Consider the following 8,242-nt stretch of genomic DNA (forward strand, 5'->3'; position numbering starts at 1 on the left):
CATCCTCTGGTGCCTAAAATAATTGTTGCCTTTCCTTTTGGGAAAGAGCTAACGTATAGGTCATGGGGCCATCTGCTCTCCATCTGTTGGAGTCCATCTGTCCATCAGGGATGAGCCTCAGGGTCACCAGGGGCTGTGCCTGCCTCCTTCCTTCAGTCCTCTAACCCCGGAGCGCTCACCCTCAGCAGAGCTTTGCGAAGTAAGTCTCGGAAGGTGAGCCCTGCAGGGGACTGATTGGGCAGGTCATGCCCTGTTTGTAAAAACATCATGACTGATGTTTTTAAGCAAATCAAATGATTCACTTGCATGGTGCTCTATGAAAAAAAAGTACTGTGGACTTTTCATAAAATGTGACTTAATGCTTTGTTTTTTTAATATTAGGTCTTACTTGTGGATAGACATGTAACAGCCATAAACGAGAGAAGGCTCGAGGTGTGTAATGTGCACGGGCTCCCAGGCTCACCTCTTGCTCGTCACTCTGACCAGGAGGACTGCCTGGGCGTGTGCCACTCCCGGCATCGTGCCGGTCAGCCAGCTCCAAACAGGAGAACGGCACGTGAGTTCTGCCCGGGGACGAGGCCCTCTGCCCCCAGACCAGGAGATGAGACAGAATCAGAAGGGAGACGAAGGCCCCGCCCCCTGAGCTGCCTGGATGGGGAGCTGGCGGGGGAGAGGAAGGCAGGCCTTGGGGAGCAGTTGAGGACTTGCCCCGAGAGGGGACAGTTGTAGGAACAGTGAGGGAGCAGTCCACGCCAGCGGGGCCAGGTTCTCGGGGCAGACCCCAGTGCTGGCCTGGGGGTCTAGAGGTGCAGGAGAGGCAGGCAGGGACCACAGTTGAGGACTTGCCCCGAGAGGGGACAGTTGTAGGAGCAGTGAGGGAGCAGTCCACGCCAGCGGGGCCAGGTTCTCGGGGCAGACCCCAGTGCTGGCCTGGGGGTCTAGAGGTGCAGGAGAGGCAGGCAGGGACCACATCAGGGGTTCCTGTGCACCCCTGGTGACGCAGTGCCTGGAGGCGTCTTGTGGCAGGTTATTAGCTTCAGAGCCATCCTCAGCTCACCTGTCTGGGGAACTAACCTTGTTCCTCGACACTGGTTCATGATTTTACGTTTTCCCCAGAGAAGCAGAGAAAGTGGTGCTAAGATTAGTCTTTCATCTTCCAGCGAAGGGTCCAGTCTGTCCGGCGGGTGAGGGGCATCTGGGGACAGGGGTCATGCTGGCCTCTGGCTCATCATAAACTCCGCAAGACCCCGAAGGGCGATACTGACTCGATCTGGGTCCTTTCCAGAGGCCTCAAGATTTGGTTTCAAGGAATCTGTTCCTTTGATTTTTTTTTTAAACAAAACAAACTCTGCCTGCCTGTCTTTAAAGTGAAAACAAGAGTGAGCGCTTTCAGAGCGAACCCTTTGGTTGTGTCCTTCAAAGAGCAGGAGGCGCCCATCCCCACTGGGGCCCGGGACGCAGGCCGGCCCAGCCCTCCAAGGACGTGCAGTCTGATCAGGGACTTCAGCAGCGACACGGCAGCCACGTTGTTACTCCTTTGATGCGTCACTTAAGCTCTGGGGCTCAGGCTACTGAAAGTGCAGTGCTCTGGACTCCTTCCTGCAGGATCCAGCATTGGCTAAGTTTTACTTATTATTTTAAATAGAGGACTGTTTGCTCCTTGCATTCCCATCCCTGCCCGCTGTCCTTGAGTCGGTTCCTGATCAAACCCTTAGCGCTGAGTTTAGCAGGGAGTGCAGGTGCCCCAGTAGCCAAGGCCTTTGCCTGGGTTCCACAGCCCCCGACCCTGCACGAGGCATCGGAGCCTTTGTCTGGCTTAGTGGGTCGGTCCAATCACTGCCAGGTTTCCATCACGCACTCAGGAAGTGGCTCGGGCGTGGTCAGCGCTGACTCAAACCTCAGCCACACTGGCAGGCCCCACACTGCCTGGGCTCTCAGCCTCAGTCAGCCATGGAGCCTGAGTCCTGTGTCCAGCAGCTGGGAGGTGGTACCTGTATTTTTGGATGGAAATGTGTAATTTATGGTATTGATCAAGGTTCTCATATCAAATAGGGCCTTTACACCTGCATTTCAGGCACATCAGGAAGAAGTCAGCAAGTTGAGGCTGTTTTAGGGGTCCTGAATGCTCCCCGTTCTTCATTCTTCTAGGCTGACATCAGAAGTTAGCGGCCTCGAGCCACACTCTGATGACAGTTCCGTAGTAGACTGTGCCCCACCGGCCGGGGTGGGGGACGTGTCTTCTCGCCACTTGTTTCTCACTGCAAGTGTTGGTGGGAAAAAGCTGAAACTACCAACTAAAACCTTTGGGGAAGGAATTTCCGAGGACCTGCACTCCTCCTCGCCTGGGGACTGTCTGTTGTGATTGGTGGTGGTCCAGGCCTGGCTGACCAAGGCCCTGTGTTGGTGCGTCAGCCCAAGTTCAGCACATCCCTTACAAAGCCCCTGCGTGTTAGGAGCGGCCAGGTAATCGAGCCCCCGTCCCAGAGTTGCTCCTAAGTCCAAAAAAGTGGGTGCTTCCTCCCAGTCCTCTTTTTGCCAGGACCGCCCAAGTGGAAATGCCGGCGGTGCTGGGTCGCTAACCCAGGAAAGGGCCTTCAGAGACGGGAACTCCCAGCGCTGCAGTCAGCAGGGAGACCTTGAGAAGAACAGGGTGGAAATGTGATTTACTATGAACAACAATAAACCAGATCATTAAAGAGAAATTTCTAAGAGTGGTAAGGAGGGCTGGTGGACGTCTAGCCTTGCATGGGCACCCTCTGTGCTCCCTGTTGCCTTTGCCCTTGGAGTCCATGAGAATCTCAGGGATGGAGCGGAAAAGAGTTGGCCTCAGAGTAGGACATCGGGAGCCAGAGGGGGCCCCAAGGCCCCTTCACCTGGGCAAATAAAAATACAGAGCTCGAGTTAAATGTGGATCGCAGATGAACAGTTCTTAGCCTGCATGTGTCCCGGTTTTCCCCTGCCCCCCAGCTGGGCTCGTCTGTACTGGCGTTTGCTGATCCGAGTCCTGGGCTCGGCCAGGCCCCCGGGAGCTCTCCCCTGATTCGCATCCCCCTGACTGGTGGCACCGCGTGTGTGCGCCTGTGGGCAGCGGAGAGGACAGCGAGCGGTGAAGGCGCGTGGCGGAGGGCGGTAGTGACAGCCAGGAGGGCGCGTGGCGGAGGGCGGTAGTGACAGCCAGGAGGGCGCGTGGCGGAGGGCGGTAGGTGACAGAGCCGTGAGGGCACGTGGCGGAGGGCGGTAGTGACAGAGCCACGAGGGCACGTGGCGGAGGGCGGTAGTGACAGAGCCACGAGGGCGCGTGGCGGAGGGCGGTAGTGACAGAGCCGTGAAGGCGCGTGGCGGAGGGCAGTAGTGACAGCCGTGAAGGCGCGTGGCAGAGGGCGGTAGTGACAGAGCCACAAGGGCGCGTGGCGGAGGGCGGTAGTGACAGAGCCACGAAGGCGCGTGGCGGAGGGCGGTAGTGACAGAGCCGTGAGGGCGCGTGGCGGAGGGCGGTAGTGACAGAGCCGTGAGGGCGCGTGGCGGAGGGCGGTAGTGACAGAGCCACGAGGGCGCGTGGCGGAGGGCGGTAGTGACAGAGCCACGAGGGCGCGTGGCGGAGGGCGGTAGTGACAGAGCCACGAGGGCGCGTGGCGGAGGGCGGTAGTGACAGAGCTGTGAAGGCGCGTGGCGGAGGGCGGTAGTGACAGAGCCACGAGGGCGCGTGGCGGAGGGCGGTAGTGACAGAGCCGTGAAGGCGCGTGGCGGAGGGCGGTAGTGACAGCCGTGAAGGCGTGTGGCAGAGGGCGGTAGTGACAGAGCCACGAGGGCGCGTGGCGGAGGGCGGTAGTGACAGAGCCACGAGGGCGCGTGGCGGAGGGCGGTAGTGACAGAGCCTTGAGGGCGCGTGGCGGAGGGCGGTAGTGACAGAGCCACGAGGGCGCGTGGCGGAGGGCGGTAGTGACAGAGCCACGAGGGCGCGTGGCGGAGGGCAGTAGTGACAGAGCCACGAGGGCGCGTGGCGGAGGGCGGTAGTGACAGAGCCGTGAGGGCGCGTGGCGGAGGGCGTGGCGGGGCTGGAACTCGTTTTTTTTTGTTGTTGTTGTTTTTTATTTATTCATTTTTAGACAGGAGAGAGAGAGGGAGAGAGAGAGACAGAGAAAGAAGAGAGAGACAGAAGGAGGGAGGAGCTGGAAGCATCAACTCCCATATATGCCTTAACCAGGCAAGTCCAGGGTTTTGAACCGGCGACCTCAGCATTTCCAGGTCGATGCTTTATCCACTGCGCCACCACAGGTCAGGCTGGAACTGGGTTTTGAAGAGCCCGGCAGGCTGATTCGGTGGGACACTTGTGGGCCCCACCGGGCTCAGCTGCGGCCATCTAACAAGTGGTTTTCCATCAGGAATTTCAAAGGTGCCTTTTACAAGGAGGAAGGATGCAAAGTGCAGCCTGTTCTCACTTGATCAGTAACTTTTATTAGAAATGCAAGGCGGAGAATTCTTCGCTTCTGTTCAGTTGACTGATCATTTTCTTTCCATCGTTGCTTTTCGGTCATTGTCACGCTGTCTGGTGTTTGTGGGGAGAGGGGCGGGAGGGGGAGAGTTCGTGTCCCCCTTCCGCGTGTTCCTTTCTGTACAGGCACTTCTGCATTTACTGTTTAGGATGGTTCCTTCACCGCCACCCCTGTCTGTGGTCAGTGAATTTCTGGAACGTTCTTCCACAGTGCCCTGTGCCCGCTCTGTTCAGCCCCTCAGTGGAGCGGGAAGCTCTCTGTGGCCTCCTTTCCCGGGAGTGTCCTCAGCACAGCCCGGGGCTCCTCCGCAGGCTGCAGAAGTGCCTCTTCCCGGCCTTTGTGGGGCTGGGGGCCTCAGCTGGGCCTTCCTCCACTCCCTGCAAGGAGGGCCGAGGCCTCCCGTCCTTGGTCTGCGCGGCCTCCGCAGGTCTCTGCAAGTACGGACTCCCGTCCCAGCTCCGGTCTTGCTGTCCCCACCCGCAGCCTCGGAATCCAGTCCTCTGGCTAGGGGTCTGAGGACAGTCAGGGTCTGGCTCGTCCTGTGGCCAAGTGAGAGCACTCTGGCGGTAAAACCACATGCAGCTCACAGGCCGGGGCGAGGAGCTGGGGACGGTCAGCTGGAGACGGTCTGTGGCCATGTACAGTGTGTTCGTAAAGTCATGGTGCACTTGACCGGTCACAGGAAAGCAACAAAAGTCGATAGAAATGTGAAATCTGCACCAAATAAAAGGAAAACCCTCCCAGTTTCTGTAGGATGATGTGGCAGCATGTGCGCATGCGCAGATGATGACGTAACACTGTGTATACGGCGGAGCAGCCCACAACCATGCCAGTCGAGATGTGGACGGTACAGAGGAAAGTTCTGTGTGTTCTGTGGCTTGCTAAATTTGAACCCGTGACCAAAGTGCAACGTGTATATCGGCGCGTTTATAATGAAGCGCCACCACATAGGAATAACATTATTCGGTGGGATAAGCAGTTGAAGGAAACCGGCAGTTTGGTGGAGAAACCCCGTTCTGGTAGGCCATCAGTCAGTGACGAGTCTGTAGAGGCTGTACGGGATAGCTACCTAAGGAGCCCTAAAAAATCTGTGCATGAGCCCACATCGAACTGCGCTGAACAGGTATGAAACTGGGAGAGTTTTCCTTTTATTTGGTGCAGATTTCACATTTCTATCGTCTTTTGCTTTCCTGTGCCTGGTCAAAAGTGCACCATGACTTTACGGACAGACACACTGTATCGTGGACACTTACTGGGAAGCATCTTAAATCGGGGCCGAGAGCCAGTTCTTGGCCTTGGGGACGGGCAGGCAGGATTGTGTTTTAGTCAGAGGGTGGGGGAGACTTGGGCCTGGTCACAGGACAGATGTTTCCTGCTCTGGACAGTATCCGCCTGGAGGGGCGCCTTCGGGGTCTGGGGCCTGAGCTCCGGCTCGCGGGTAGCACACTGCTGAGCAGGGTAGGCAGTTTCTCCCCCCTTCCCCCCAGGGGGACCTAGCCCCAGTGAGAAGCTCTGAAGTCACTTGGTTCCAGCTGCCTGGTGGCCTGAGGTGGGCAGCATGGCAGGGTCTTGCCCTCTCCCTCTGTGTGGGGTCCTAGCCTGTTCTGGCCCTGGGGCCAGGCGGCAGGGGCATTTCCTGGTGAAGCACCTGGGAATCTGGGCCTCGTACAGGTGCCCCATACCTTGTCGTAGGGTCTAAGTGTCTCTCCGGGACTCGGCAGCACCTCTGGGGACAGGGACTGGCGACCAGTGGCCGGGGAGGGGACACTGAGCACCGGGGCAGACGGAGAGCTAGCTGCTGTGATCAGGTGTGACCTCTAGCCAGGTCTCGGAGCTCAAGGCCTTTCAGTGGGGTCCTCACTTAAACCCTTTCACCTGCCAGCCAGGTGGTCCCCCCAACACAGGGCAGGGGGGCCTTCACTGTTCCCTAGGAAAGGCCTGGTTTCTGTAGAAGCCCCAGGAAGACAGCAGACATGGAGAAGTGTGAGGACCGACAGTGGGCAGGGAGGCTGGGGCCTGGGGAAGCCGCCTGCCGGCTGGGGCTGGGGAAGACGTCTTCCTGGGGGGTCTGGCTGGAAATTCTTACCCTCCATTGCTGCAAATGCCTCCATTCCAACACCCCAGCCTGGAGGCAGCCACCCCCTGACCACCAGGCCGGCCTTTCCACAGGCAGTGCGGCCCCTAGGCTGAGCTCTCCTGCTGATCCACTGCTTGTGTTTTTAGGAAAATTAAACCAAAGCAAAAAGGCACTTGGATTCCTCAAATACAGCCCAGATGTTTGAGGAGCGGCCCTCTGGTGGCGCACTTAGAAAGCACACAGGGCCTGAGAAGGCTGGTGAGACTGAAAGCGAGTTCTGGAAGGAAAGAGCTGAGCGCCAAGGGAGGCCGGGGAGGGAGCTGGGGAGACAGCCTGAGATCCTGGGAGGCCAGGAGGGAGCCGGGGAGACAGCCTGAGATCCTGGGAGGCCGGGGAGGGAGCCGGGGAGACAGCCTGAGATCCTGGGAGGCCGGGGAGGGAGCCGGGGAGACAGCCTGAGATCCTGGGAGGCCAGGAGGGAGCCGGGGAGACAGCCTGAGATCCTGGGAGGCCGGGGAGGGAGCCGGGGAGACAGCCTGAGATCCTGGGAGGCCAGGAGGGAGTCGGGGAGACGGCCTGAGATCCTGGGAGGCCGGGGAGGGAGCTGGGGAGACAGCCTGAGATCCTGGGAGGCCAGGAGGGAGCCGGGGAGACAGCCTGAGATCCTGGGAGGCCGGGGAGGGAGCCGGGGAGACAGCCTGAGATCCTGGGAGGCCAGGAGGGAGCCGGGGAGACAGCCTGAGATCCTGGGAGGCCGGAGGGAGCCGGGGAGACAGCCTGAGATCCTGGGAGGCCGGGGAGGGAGCCGGGGAGACAGCCTGAGACCCTGGGAGGCCGGGGAGGGAGCCGGGGAGACAGCCTGAGATCCTGGGAGGCCGGGGAGGGAGCCGGGGAGACAGCCTGAGATCCTGGGAGGCCGGGGAGGGAGCCGGGGAGACAGCCTGAGATCGGGCCTCAGAGCACTGCGCCCTGAAGGGTGAGCGGGCACAGCCCCAAGGGCTCCGGGCCCTGCATTTTCAAGGGACAGCCACACACCCAGGAGCTGGTCTGAGATTGGGTTAAAATCCCCTCTTCACCGTCTGGTAATCACGTGACTGAGGGCAAGTCGTTTGACCTCTCTGAACCGGTTTGCTCAGGTATAGCAGGATGCAAGTTCCAGTTGCATCAGCCTATTGGGGAGATTTAAGTTGATTCCTAGAAATCACCCATCTGTTTATTCCCTGTCACACCGTGAGCCCTCAGCAAAGGTTGATTTTGGCCACCCGGCTCCTAGCCTTGTTCAGACAGGTGTGCAGAGCGATAGGGATGTCCTCTGCCCTGTGGCTTCTGTCCTTCGCAGCCAGTGGAATCAGCTACCCCGATGCCCGGACGGCTTTTTTCCTCCCAAGAGAAAATTGAGATCAAAGTCATGAGGCTAAAACTGCTATCACAGGAGAGACAGACATTGATATGTCAAGTTCAGCTTGTGAGCCCTGTTGATTCAGTGACAAGTGGAGAAGGCAGTTGAGTGAGCTGAGCGTTGGAGCGTCTGCCCTGTGCCAGCCACTGCTCCAGGCTCCGGGACACGGGTGACACGAGTGGCGGCCCTGCCCTCCAGGAGGTCACATGTCACTGGGTGAGACTGGCAGCCTAGGGCCTCTCCTCTTCCTGCAGGAGCGGATCTCCATGGGCT

Source organism: Saccopteryx leptura, chromosome 9, assembly GCF_036850995.1.
Source record: "Saccopteryx leptura isolate mSacLep1 chromosome 9, mSacLep1_pri_phased_curated, whole genome shotgun sequence".
NCBI lineage: Eukaryota > Metazoa > Chordata > Mammalia > Chiroptera > Emballonuridae > Saccopteryx > Saccopteryx leptura.